The sequence below is a fragment of the Panthera tigris genome, chromosome B3 (genome assembly GCF_018350195.1).
Source record: "Panthera tigris isolate Pti1 chromosome B3, P.tigris_Pti1_mat1.1, whole genome shotgun sequence".
Taxonomy (NCBI): domain Eukaryota; kingdom Metazoa; phylum Chordata; class Mammalia; order Carnivora; family Felidae; genus Panthera; species Panthera tigris.
Window position 1 is genome coordinate 144,129,225 of NC_056665.1, and position 13,016 is coordinate 144,142,240.

Genomic DNA, 13,016 nt, shown 5'->3' on the forward strand with positions numbered 1-13,016 from the left:
CGCGGTGCCATGGGCTTGGTCTGGAGGTTTGGGAATCTCAGACTGTAGGCACTTGGACCCAACAGTTGGGCCGCCAACCCCTTGAGTTGTGCCTGGAGCTCAACCTCCTTTACAGCGTAAATTCCCACCCGGAGACTTGACTTTCTGCGTTTGTACCCAGACGTTTGACCTGAGCCCAGCCCGGGTGGCGAGGGGGTTGCATGGTATTTCCGCACAGGAAAATTGAGGGCAAATGGTTTTCATTTTCTGTTCCGAATATTTGTCCTTGTGGGAATTATTCCAGCGCGTCTCCCCCGTTTCCTTGCGACGCTGCCCTTGCCTCCTGGCTCTTTCCCGGGAAGCACATTCCCAGGGGACACAGAGTCAGGTGGGGGCAGTTTCTGCAACACGCCCTTTGACGAGGGTTGGCTTTGTCTTCTCCAGGGGAGCATTTCTCTGGAAGGAAACCCTTGGCCGCTGTGATGCCGCCCAGGCGTGGAAACCAAATGAAACCATATAAAGAGCAGATCGGCCTACTGTCTGGTGGCGGGAGAGAATTTCTGGGGAAAACTTCTAATGCACTGGAAGTCTTGCTGACTTTGGGTTGGGGTTTTCTTGTGCCCGTTTTACCCGCGGAAAGCCCTTCCCCGCAGGTCACTACTTACAGCGACTCGGGTGGCTGTCGCTCAAGGGCGGTCGTTGGAAAACGCTTCCGGTGCCTAACCGAAACAACTCAACACGGGAGAGTTGAACGTTCATCGCTACGTCACTTTGTTAAAGGCGCATGCGAGTCACGGTTGTCAACGTGTGGCCGGTTCTGTCCTCATAGGACGGTCGCCCCCCTCCTAACGTGGAAACAAACACAGTCCCCACAGGTAAGCACATCAGGAACCTTGTTACTGACGCCCTGCGAGACCTCAGTTCCCAGGGCAGGCAGGGGCTGTGGCCCTGGCCTTCAGGCCCTTCCCTCTCTCTTCACAGGACAGGGGACCAAGAGTCCCTCCCCACCCCCCCGATGAGCCCCGAACCTCCCATCTTCAGGGACCTCCCTGGACAGTGTCACCGCCGCCCTGAGGCAGATCCCATCCCCCTTACTGGAGAGAAAGTCTTAATCCCCTGTAGGGGCACAGGCTGAGCTGACCACAGTTCTCCTGGTGGGCAGTGGGGCCTCGGTGGGGAATCTCCTTCTGGAAGCCTCGGTCCGCCCCGACAGCAGAGCCCAGCCTGTGTCTGCGGTGGGCAGGGCACAGCACGGGGCTAGGTCCCCAGGCACAGACGACAAACAGTCCTGGCCCCATCCATGCCCGGGCCTCGGCCGAGGACACAGCTGGACTCTGAGCCGCATGGGGGGCCTCAGGCAGCACCCCTCCATGCCCCAGTGTGCCATTGGGCAGGTAAAACATGGGTCCCTCCCTGCCTGCAGGATGTGGGGCCAGAGCACGGGTACTGGGGAGTCTGCGGTCCTGGGGCCACGGTCAGAAAGGGTCCCTGCCCAGGCACCCCCTCCAGCCTTGACCACCAGGTCCCGCCTAGGCTCAGGCCTAGGGACAGAGGCCCTGCAGGGTCCTCTGTCCTTCTCTGCAGCCATGGGGCTGGGGCCCTGGACACAGGACCGGGTCTCTCTGTCTCCACCTGCTGGGCTGATACTGCCTCTGCCTTGCCTCCCCGTCAGCCTGGAGATCTTGGGGCAAGTCTCCTGTGAGCCAGCTCTTTGTCCCCAGGTGAGCACAGACCAGGCAGAGCTGGCTGGTGCTGGGGAGAGCCTCCCTCACTGGCCTCTGCCCAAACGCCACCCCACCCCCACCCAGGGCCCCTCAGGCAGTCCCCGGCTTCCCCCACCTTCCAAGGGAGGCCCTTCTGTCTGTGGCACAAAAATGAGGGGGTGTCTTCAAGAAATGTCCCAGGAAATGCAGGGATTCCTTGGCCATTCCCGATCCACTCTGGTGCTGGAACCGGGCCGGCCTTGCTCAGGGTCAAGGCTGCCTGGGCAGTGCACTTGGAGCCTGCCCCCACCAGCCTCCTGGGGCTGGGGGGGGAGGGGTGGAGACCCAAAATTCAAGGGCAGATGAAGCGGGGAGCCTGCCAGGGAGCCTCAGACTGCGTCCCATGTCTCTCGTGCCCCCTCCTGTACCTGGGACCCCTGCACCCCTGCCTCTGCTCCGAGCCCCTCCAGACCCCTTTCGTCTTGGGAGGTTTCCACCTGGGAATCATGACATATCACTCCCTTTGTCCTTTGATAAACTTTTGTCACCGGGACCTGAGGGAAGGCCCTTCTGTGTCCAACGCCCCTTCCCCTTTCTGCCCACGGCCCCTGCCAGGCACCCCCGCTCAGCAGCCCCACTCGGCCCAGCATCTGTCCCAGGAACCCAGCCCCTGACACACCCCCTGGGGCCCTGGCCCCAGCCTCCCACAGGCCTGGGAGGGGCCCACTCCGTGGTCTTCAGGCCCTTGGCTCCTCAGTCTCCCAGACTCGGTTCAAGCCTCACGGAAGCCTCTACCCTCCCCTGCGCCTGAGCCCCTCCCCACGGCTGCTCACAGGGAAGTCAGAAACCAGCGCAAGTCCAGCGAAAAGGACAACACAGCAGAGTGGGGTGTGAGGGGTGCAGGGAAAGCAGGGCCGAGGGGGTGCTGTGCGGTGAGCGCCGCGTGAAAACAGGGGAGCCAGGCCGCCAGCAGACCTGACTTCAGGAGTGAGAAGTACAGCCCAGGTTCAGGGTCAGGAGAAGGGAGGAGGTACACACGGAGGATGGAAAAATAGGGGAAAACCGGGAAGTGGAACCTACAGTTGGCTCCTTCAAAGAGCAGCAGACTTGGGGCGCCTGGGTGGCTCAGTCGGTTAAGCGTCCGACTTCAGCTCAGGTCACGATCTCGCGGTCCATGAGTTCGAGCCCCGCGTCGGGCTCTGGGCTGATGGCTCGGAGCCTGGAGCCTGCTTCCGATTCTGTGTCTCCCTCTCTCTCTACCTCTCCCCCGTTCATGCTCTGTCTCTCTCTGTCTCAAAAATAAATAAAACGTTAAAAAAAAAAAGAGAGCAGCAGACTTGACAGACGTTTGACTGGATGGACTCAGAAAAACGGACTCAAATTAGAAAAGGAGGCATGAGAGAGGGGGCATCAGCACCGACCCCACAGAAACAAGGGGCCGTGGGAGGTCCAGGAGGAACGTGCATAGGCCAAAGAGGACGACCCTGGCGGGAAGGACAGAAGGCGCAGCCGGTGCAGGAAGCCGTCCTGAGGGGCTTTCTTAGAGTTTCCACCAGTGGGAGCAGTTACACCACCGATGGGACGTGAAGGAAGAGAGAGGTGACAGGATCCTGGCAACTGGAGCAGGCACTGGGTCCCAGCGAGGTGACGGTCTGGGCGCCGCGCAGGGTGTCTCTGGACTAGACGGAGCACGTGTGCTCCTGACGGCGAGGCTCCCGAGCCACAGCAAGGCTCTCGGAGCAGGCAAGTGTCACGTGGACCCGGGGCCACGTGGAGGACCTCAGCCCCACTCCCCTCCCCCAGATGGCCTCCCAGCACCTGGCCCCAGGCCCTCAGGGCTGGGGTCTCTGTTCAGGAGGCCCCTGGGGGTCTCGTCTGCCCCACCCCCCCACCCCGGCTTGGCCCAGCCAGCACTCCACAGCGGGCCCCTGGCGTCCGTGCAGCCAGGAAGGGTGTACTCCAGGCGGGGTTCGGAAGGTGCTGAGAGCTGGGGTGGGCGGGTGGGCCTGGTGCTGAGTCCCCGGGTGTCAGAACCACTGCCCACTGGGGTGTGCACTAGGCAAGTCTGGGGCGAAGAGCCCCAACTGCTGCCACACCCCTGCCTGCCCTGATGTGGCTTCTGCAGGGAAGGGTGGGGCCACCGGGGCCGCAGCCTCAGAGCCCTGCACACAGGAAGGAGCAGCACCCCACCGGGGAGGGACCCAGAATGGCCCAGCGAGAGGCACACGTGCTGAGCACCAGGAACAGGGGAGGCTGTGGGGGTGCTTGTTCAGGCGTAGAGAGGCCAGTGCGGGTGGGAGGGAGAGGCAAAGCCGAGGGCTTCCTGGAGGAGGTGGTGTCATCACAGCCAGGCCTGAGGGGCCGAGGCAGCCAGAGTGGCAGGGACGCGTCCAAGAGGGAAGGAGCCACGGGCAGGTTCCGGGACCCACAGAGCTGCTTTGCTCTGAAGAGAGGGGCCATAGGCTGGCCAGGACACCAGGCCACGTGGGTGGGCAGTCAGGGAGAACCAGGAATGGACAGGTGAGAGGCGAGGCCTGAACTAGGGCAGGACCCCAGAGGTGGTGGGGGAGAGGGTTTGGGGAGGGGGAGCAAACAGCCAGAGGTGGTGGTGGCCAGCTGGGAAAGTGACCAGCACCCAGGTCTCGGGAGCCACCTTCCCTCTGCAGGCTCAGGTCCCATTCTCGGGCCAGGAGCCACCCCCACAGTATGTTTAGACCAAACTCCCAGCCCAACGGGGACTCCCCAGCACGAGAGTGAGAAGGGGGACAGGCCAGGTCACTGCCCGAGTCTCCCAGGCCAAGCCTGCCTGGGTCCAGGCAAGTGGCTTCTGTGCCCCCGGACTCAGTCTGTGGGCCAGCAGGGAGGGGGGAGGCCGTCCAGTGTTGGCATAGCAGGTGTTCCTTCTGAGCCCCCCAAAAACCCAAGAAAAGCAGGTCCAGGGTGGATGTGGTGGAGGTGGGGAACTGAGGTGGCAGCAATGTCCCAGGATGGGACAGACAGGACACCAGTGTCCCCATCTGGGCCTCGGTGTTCCCATCTCCGGTCAGGATGGGCCATGTGGTCCTTGGGTGGAGCCTGAGTGGACCTGCTGGGCGAGCTCTATCACCAACCCATTCTCCTCCCTATGTGAAGGGAGTCCTCCCCTGGGGTGGTCCACAACCTCCGGGACCCATGTCTGAATGCTTCATGGGGCCCCGTAGTCATCCGTCATGGTGGCTGGACCCCAGTCCTGCCTCCATGAAAGCACCTGGGCCCTCAGCGGGGCACAGCCCTGGCCTCTCACTCCTCCTCACAGGCCAGGCCTGGGCAAAGGTGTTCAAAGCTGGACCCCAGGATACTCCCCAGAAGATTCTAGGTGGAACCCTAGGTCTCCAGACTCTGGAGGGGTCACGGGCATCCCCACACCCTCCTGTCCCCAGCACCTGGCAGGAGATGCTAGATCAGGCCCCAAGGTCAGGTCTCAGTTGCCAGAGTCAGGGGTACCCCAGGGACTGAGCAAGTCACTGAGGTAGGGAAACCATACCACCTACCCCTAGGTCAGCCCCACTATGCCTCACCACCACCCCACCAGTCAGAACCTACAACCCCTACCTTAGACTCGCCTGAAGGATCCAGAAGCCCTGGAAGGAGGGTCTGGGGCCTCCAGAGAGGCAGGAGAGGCTCAGGTGAGTGCTTGGAGTAGACATTAGAGGCCAAGTACCCAAAGTTTTGGGAGGAAGGGACAGGCTGGGCCCTACAGGAAGGGAAGGCGAGGCTGGGGCTTCTGCAGGACGCAGGGGTGGGGGACGGCTCAGCCCCACGGGCCCCTGGGACACAGGACCTAGGATTGCTGCCTTCAGTGAACTACAGGCCAAGAGCCCTGGATGGTCCTGGCCCAGTAGGTGCTGCTTGTGTTTCCTCCCGGAGCAGTCAGGGTGGAGAGGGCTGGAGACCCTCCTCAGGGAGGGTGGAGGCCTCTTCAAGCTTGAGGGGAGTGTCACAGAGTAAAACCCTACCCCGCAGAGAGGACATGGGACAGGTCATGGAGCAGGGGTGGGTGAGCCAGGGGCACCAGGGCACAGGCAGGTCAGCAAGGGGAGGCAGAGCCTGGCCCTGGTCTGACCCCACCATAGGGGATCCTGCAGCTACTCCTGAGAGAGGAGAGCCCACCCCGTGACTTCACATGAGGAAACTGAGGCTCAGAGAGGGGCAGGTGGTTGCTGAGGGTCACAGACACGAGGAAGGGGCAGGAGCCACACAAGACATGGCAAGGAAGGGTGGGGAGACCTCATAGCTCAAAGGAGCCCCCCGAGAACCACGCTGCCATTGCAGCTTGGAGCCCCCACCCTCAGAGCCCCCTGCCACCTGGGCCCGCCTAGTCACAGCCATCCTGTCCCCAGGACAGAGAGGTGCCCACAGCCAGCAGGGACCAGGTTGGGGGTGGGCATAAGTGGGCAGGTGCTGGCCTGGGACTGGGGTCCACCAGGTGACTGGATTCATGGGACCCTCTTTAGAGTCCCCATAGGGTGAGACACCTTACAGGACTGGTTTCTGGAGGGTGCGTCCAGGATAGAAGCATCGAGGGTCCCAGGCATGGAGCACAGAGTCTCAGGGCAGACATCGGGGTGAGGAATCTTGAGGGGTGCCCCTGAGCAGAGGCCGGGAGGGGTGGGGAGCAGACAAGAGGAGGGTAGGGACAAGTGAGGACAGCATTCGGAGGCAGGACCAGCAGCGACCACACAGAGGCTGCAGACAAGAGCCCCCGAGACCAGTGGACATCCTTGCCAAAGTGCCAGAGACCGAGAGGCAGGAGGAATCCCCAGATGGGAGGGCACGGCTCCAGCCCAGCCAGTGACCAGCCTGGCCGTGATGACAGAGGCAGGGCCCCTGCAGGGCCAAACCCCCGGCGAATGAACACAGCCTGTGTACAGGAACACACACTGTCCCAGACATTATAGCCGAACCCCAAAACACAGGGGTCAAGCAGGAAATGACCCAGTCCGAATGCCACCCGTTCAGGCTCAGGAAAGTAAGCAGAGAGAACCGGGCAGCTGTGGGTGTGACCCAGAAGGGACTGTTGGCACCTTGGACCCGGGGGAAGGGGAAGAGGAGGAGCACACACCGCCCGGGAACAGCCCCACAGGGTCCCCCCACTGCCCACAGGAGTAAAGCAGGACTCCTGGGCCCGGACCCCTCGAGACCTTCATTGGAGGACCTGGAGTCCTCAACCACAGAAATCCCCAATTCATTGGCTCAGGCCAAAGCAGACAGAAGCTGTTCTTCCAGAGCTGCCCAGGCGATTGTAATGTGTGGCCAGCATGGGGGTCCGGAGGTCCGCAGGGTCCCAGCAGAAGGAAGGGCAAGCAGCGGTGGGGGGCATGCCCCAGCACCAACACCGGAAGTGCACCCCAGCAAGGGCACCTGCACGGTGACAGAAAGGACCGGCCCTGGAAAGTCGGCTCAACTCACCTGTTGACCCGCTTGCAGAACATGGAGACACGAAATTCACAGTAGGTTCTAGGTCAAACCCACCAGGCCCTCCCCAGCCCCCACAGCAAGTGGGGGGCATCTAAGATGTCAGAGAGCCTGCCCCCGAGCCAGTGGGTACTTTCCCTCCTAGCCAGGGGCACATCCTGCCCTTAGGTCAGCCGCCTTCCCCCCTGCCTGTGCTGCAGCGCGCACAGCGCCAGGCCCTGCTAGATAGGGAGTCAGCTCCTGAGCTCGCTCAGTACCCTGCTCTGCCCTCCGGCTGGGCCTGGTCCACGCGCCTGGGGTGGGGGGCCCAGGGACGGGAGAGAGCAGGGCCAGGCTCAGGGGACTTCCCACCTGAGCTGCATCGTGGCTTTTCTCCAGGACAAGGACGGAGACCCATGGGACGCACAGGGAGAGTCAGAAATGGAGCTGGCGGAGGGCATCACACTTGGCAAGGGCTCCCCCAGCTCTCCGGGTAGGGATGGGGCCCCAGACACCATGCTCTGGAAGCTGAAGCCCAGGCTTCTAGAAATGGAAGTGAAGACACCCCAGGAGGAGACTCCTGGGACAGACCAGAGCTGGGCCCGCCGGGTCAGGGAGCCCTGAACCCCCACACTGAGCTCCTTACCTCTCCCTCCCCGGGCCAGGATTGGGCCCCGACGGGGATGGGGCTCACCCCCAGTGAGGGAGTGCAGCTGTGAGGCCCATGGAAGCCGGCCTTGGGAAGGTGGCTGGACTCGGACACCAGGGCCCTCTGTGTCAGGCCCGGTGCAAGGAGCAGGTGGCCCCCACCTACCTTCACAGGTGCCACAGGTACCATGCTGGGACAGGCCGGCAGCAGGTGCCTCCCTCCAGCCCCCTGCCAGCCTGACCAGGACCTCGGTGGCTTTGTGCCAGGGGCCCTGCTGACCAGCTGTCTGCCTGCAGCTGCCTCCCTCCCCTCTCCCAGACTCAGGCTGGGTGACGGGCTCCCTCTGACCTGCCCTCCAGCTCCTGCCCCTTCCTGCCTCTGTGGACCTTAAGATCCTTCCAGGGAGGGCTCTGTCCTTGCCCTCCAAGTGTTCCGTGCTCTCCAGCGGGACCCATGTGGTGCCTCGTGTACAAGCCCTCCGTGATGCGGGCGCCCATGGCTCTGGGTCACAGCCTGAGGGTCGTTGAGGCTCCACACCCTCAGGGTGAGGCTTGTGACCCAGGCTCTGTCGTGCCAAATCCTTCTCTATCATGCAGTCCAGTAGAGATGTCTCACATGGACCGCCGGAATCCCTCCTTCCTCCCGAGACAGCAGATCCTTAACCCCAGGCCTCCCTCACTCCTATTCGTGTCTCTGCGTCCAGGTGTGTTTGAGAAATGAAGTGACATTCGTGAGTGACATGGTGTTCGGCATGGCTGCAGATCGTTCCCCCTCAGAAACCTCTTCCAGCTTTGGGCGTGACTGGAGCTTCGGGGCATCGGAATTGCCTGGAGACCCTGTCGCCCCACCCATGTGCCTTCCCAGCCAGGGGACCAGCTCCGAGTCGGATGGTGAGTCCCCCTACGTTGTTTAACAAATTCTACATCTAGTGGTTTCCAATGAGTTTTTTGCTTTTTAGCAGTTTGAAATCACCATTTTGTGTCTCCTCTGGTCCCCGAGCCTCCTGCTACTACTTACTTCCCTCACCAAGTTCCTGGCTGGAGTCACCCTGCTTTCCGTAGATGGTCACATGGGCCCCAGAAAAGTGGCTCTGCTGGGTCCTTCACAGCTGCCCGTTGCCGTAACTCTGACGGGCCATCCCTGATCTTTGTCTCCTAAATGCTGAGAAGACGCCCCATGTCTCTCTGTTCTTTTGCTCGTTGGCTGTCCCAGGAAGAGACAAACAGGTGTCGTGAAAGAGAATTGCTAAGCAACAACTCGCAGTGTAGACCCAGGATGATGGCCACCTTGTTTGCCAGAGCTTTGCTCAGGAAGCCGTGCCAGGTAGGTTGTTAGGTGCTGAGGGGGCAGCTGACCCCAGGGAGGGAAAGCGGGGGCCAGGGGGGCGTTTAGAAAGAGAAGCTGGTGCCAGCCTGGCTTTGCTGTTATTTCCCCCGATGGCAGCCACGAGTACATCTCGTGAGTGCATCTCACCGTCAGGGCCTCACTCCCTCTCAGCTGTGCCATAGGTCACAAGGTCAAAGCTGGATGGCGTGGCTGTGGTCTAGGCCCTGACAACATCCGGGGACAGCATCTGGGGATGGGGCAATTTCTACATGGAGCCGTTCCGTAAAACTGTGTGAGTCAAATTTTGAAAGTGAAGTGTAACGTAGTTGAAGAAATATGTACAGACTGTAAGTGCACAGAGCGAGCACTTATGTGTCAGCCCCCCGAGAAGCCCACTGGGTAATCCCTCTCCTGTCCTCCCCGTGGGTAAGCTCCGTGATGTCCTCTAACACCAGAATGAGTGTCACCTGTCTCGGCCATCATCCGCAGGGATCCCAGCACGGATTTTTCGTGTCTGGCATCTTTCAGAGTTCAGCTGGCAGGATTCTGCAGGGGGCTGTGCACAGCTGTCGTCCATCCATTCCCTTTGCTGAACCATATGCCCTTGTTTGGGTCTAGCAGACTTCTTGTCCAATCTACTGTTGATGGCCGTGAGGTTGAGGGTGCTGCTGGGGACGTCCCTGGCCCCGGCTTTGGTGAACAGGTGCACACATTCTGTTTCCCTGACTTGGCGTAGATGCACAGGGGCGGGGAAAATTCACCCTGGACTAAATGCTGCTTGGGTCCTTAACTTAAACGCAAGTCCCCAACTGATCTCACTGTTTCCAGGTAAGTTAACTGCCTCCCAGAACAACAATCAAGAAAATTTACAGAATATAAAAATAACCAGCACCAAAAAGATAAGCTTCCTGTCATCTGATTTCCCAGTATCAGGCATTCAACAAATAGGAAAAAAGAACCCATAAGGATAAGAGGAAGCAACCAGTTAAAACAGACCAATAATGACACAGATGAAAGAGGCTATAAGGACATGATCACAGAAACACAAATGGTCTAAACTCCCTGGTGAAATGGCAGAAATCGTCAGATTTGGTTAAAAAAACAACAACTCTATGCTATCTATAAGAAGCCCACTTTAAATATGAAGATAATATAGTGAAAGCAATAGGATGGAAAACGATACGCCATGTCAAACCAAAGGAAAGCCATATGGCTCTTAAAACATCAGATAAAATAGATGTCAGAAAAAGGACTATTATCAGAGATAAAAAGAGCAGAGGTCTATTAATCAAGAGAACATAACATAACAGATGCGGTTTATGCATCTGTAAGAGCTTCAACATACTTGAAGGAAAACTGAGCCACAAGGACAAATAGACAAATCCCCTCTCGCTCATTTCTACCTGGCTCACGGCAGTCCCCACCTCACGCTGCCCTGGTGGTTTCAAGCTGCATCCGCAGGCCCCTTCTGCAGTCAGCCAGCGGCTTGGCTTTCAACCGGGTGCCTCAACCATTTGGCAAGGAAGCAGTTCCCAGCCCCCCAGTCCAGAGCAGGGACTGTATTTCCTGCTGGGCTCTATTCAATCCTGTTTATCAGCTGGGACGTAACAAGGCAGGGCCTCAACGGACCTAGAGACCCAGCGACGCCTTGCAAGTTACCAGCCTCAGGTGAAGGCTCCGTAGACTGTCGGGGACAGGGGTGGCCCCCTTGATTCTGCGGCAGGCTCACAGGAATCCGGGGTTGATGATTCTCAGGCCCATCCTTCCAAACATCTCCATCTGTGTCTACAGGTCATTCTGTTCCTGTCAGAGCCCCATCCTTGGTGTAAGAGACCTGTCGCATTTTCAGCTCTGCCGCCCTTAAAATCAGATCCTAGGCTGACCTCCAGCATCCGTTCAAAGTATACCGGTGAGTGGGTTCCCACTCGTTGGCAATTAGGGCTCATCCCATTGGGAACCCTGGGAAGTACAATGTGGAATGTTCCAGGGAAACTAGGCTGCTCGCCACCAGACTCTCCTTGCCTATTTGTTGAGGGAAGCCTTGGGAGTGACTGTAAAAGCCTGGGCACTTCCAGGGTGCCGTGGCCGTGGAGCAAGCACGTTCCGTGGCACCTGAGAAGGCCCTCAGGTGGTGAAGCAGAGACCGGCCAGCTGAGGCTCAAGCTGCCGCGATGCAGGGGTGATGCCCCCACAGCTGGGGGTGGACTCGGCTGGCCCGAGGGGAACGTCCGCAAAGGGGGTGAACACAGAGGTGGCGCTGGAGGTCTTAACATCTTGGTGGCAGCATTGCCTTAAACATTTCTTCCCTCTGGCCGCAGCGGACTGGGCCGAGAGCTCCGGGCCGTATGTTCTGCCACGGAACCACGAGGAAGATGCGTTGTCTTGACGTCCACGTCCGGGCCCACATCGGGGCACCTGGGATCTGGCACGGGGATGTCTGGGGGGTGGCTCTGAGAACTTGAACACTGCCACTGGCAGATACAAGCCCCTGCCTCCGGCAGCGGTCTCAGAAGATCACACCCATTCTCTCCAACCCTCATGCCTTCAGACCAACAACCAGGGTAGGGACAAAGCGGGATCGTCGGTCTTGACTCGAGGGGACTAGCTTATCCGAGGAAGGAATTGCAGTGTCTGGCAAACGTGTGTCCGCAGGGACTGGGCAAAGTCAGGTAGGACTGGACCCGCGCGCTGGGACCAAGGGCTGGGGCAAAGCATAGAGTGGGTATGGGGCCTCCGCTGACATAGGAGCATCCCCTTGTGACCGTGTGACCAGCGTCCTGGCAAGGGCACCTGAGACTGGTCCTAATGCATTTCTGGAGGCTGCATCAGAGTCCTGCTGTACATGAGGCAGACAGCTATGAACTTCCTATGCAACATGCGGAAGGCTCAGGAAAGGGGAAATGTTAGGACAGGGTTTTCTTGTGACACCGGTGACTCTGCTCCCCAAGAGGTCCCAAAGGAGCCTCCCTAAGGCCACAAAGAATCTCCAGTGAGGGGGAGTCAGCATTTGCCCTATAGATATTTCCAAGCTTGTATTTATTTCTTCCGGCACGATTAGTCTGCGCTCCACAGGTCTTTGCCAGCCCACCCGCTGTCCACTGTTCCTTCTGGGTCTCGCCCATGTGCTTGCTGATTTTTGCATGGAGTTCATTGTCCTCCCAAAACTCCTTGTAGGGGCCCCTGGGGGAGCTCAGTCAGTTAAGGGTTCGACTCTTGATTTCGGCTCAGGTCATGAACCCCTGGGTCGTGGGTTCTAGCCCCACATCAGGCTCTGCTCTGAGTGTGGAGCCTGCTTAAGATACTCTCTCTCTCTCTCTCTCTCTCTCTCTCTCTCTCTGTCTCTCTCTCTCTCCCCCACCCCCATCTGCCCCTCCCCACCTCTGTCGGAGTACTTTGACACCCAGCCAGAATGAAGACAGTGTTCTTAGGAGACGATCAGTGTTTGCTGCTACCCAGCACCAGTCTGGGCCAGTTTCAAATAACACGTATGGCTTCAACTTTTTATTCTGTTTTGTTCTTAGACTACTTGCTTACATAATGTGATTGGCACAGTGCCCAGCACCCTCTCCCCGTGGTCCAGCCCTGGGTCCAAAGGGGTGGAAAGTGTGGCTGGTCCGTTGGCTGTCCCCGGGGCTCTGCTTCCTAGGCCAAGCATGTCAGGGCTTCCCGATCCTTCCCAGCCATGGTCCTGCCCTGCCCGCTCAGAAACAACCCCAGGGACACAGTCCTGGGCCCGAGTCAGAGAAAAGAGGGCTCTCCGGGTGGAGAGAGGAAGAAGAGGGACCGAGACCCACAGCGGTGGAAGATCAGGAAGGAGGCGGCCTGGCCGTTGTCTTCAGCAGGTGGCAGCACTGGGCAGGAGGGCCGGAGGACAGAGAGGACGAGGGACAAACAAGCCAGTTCTTTCTTCAGACACAAGGAACGTG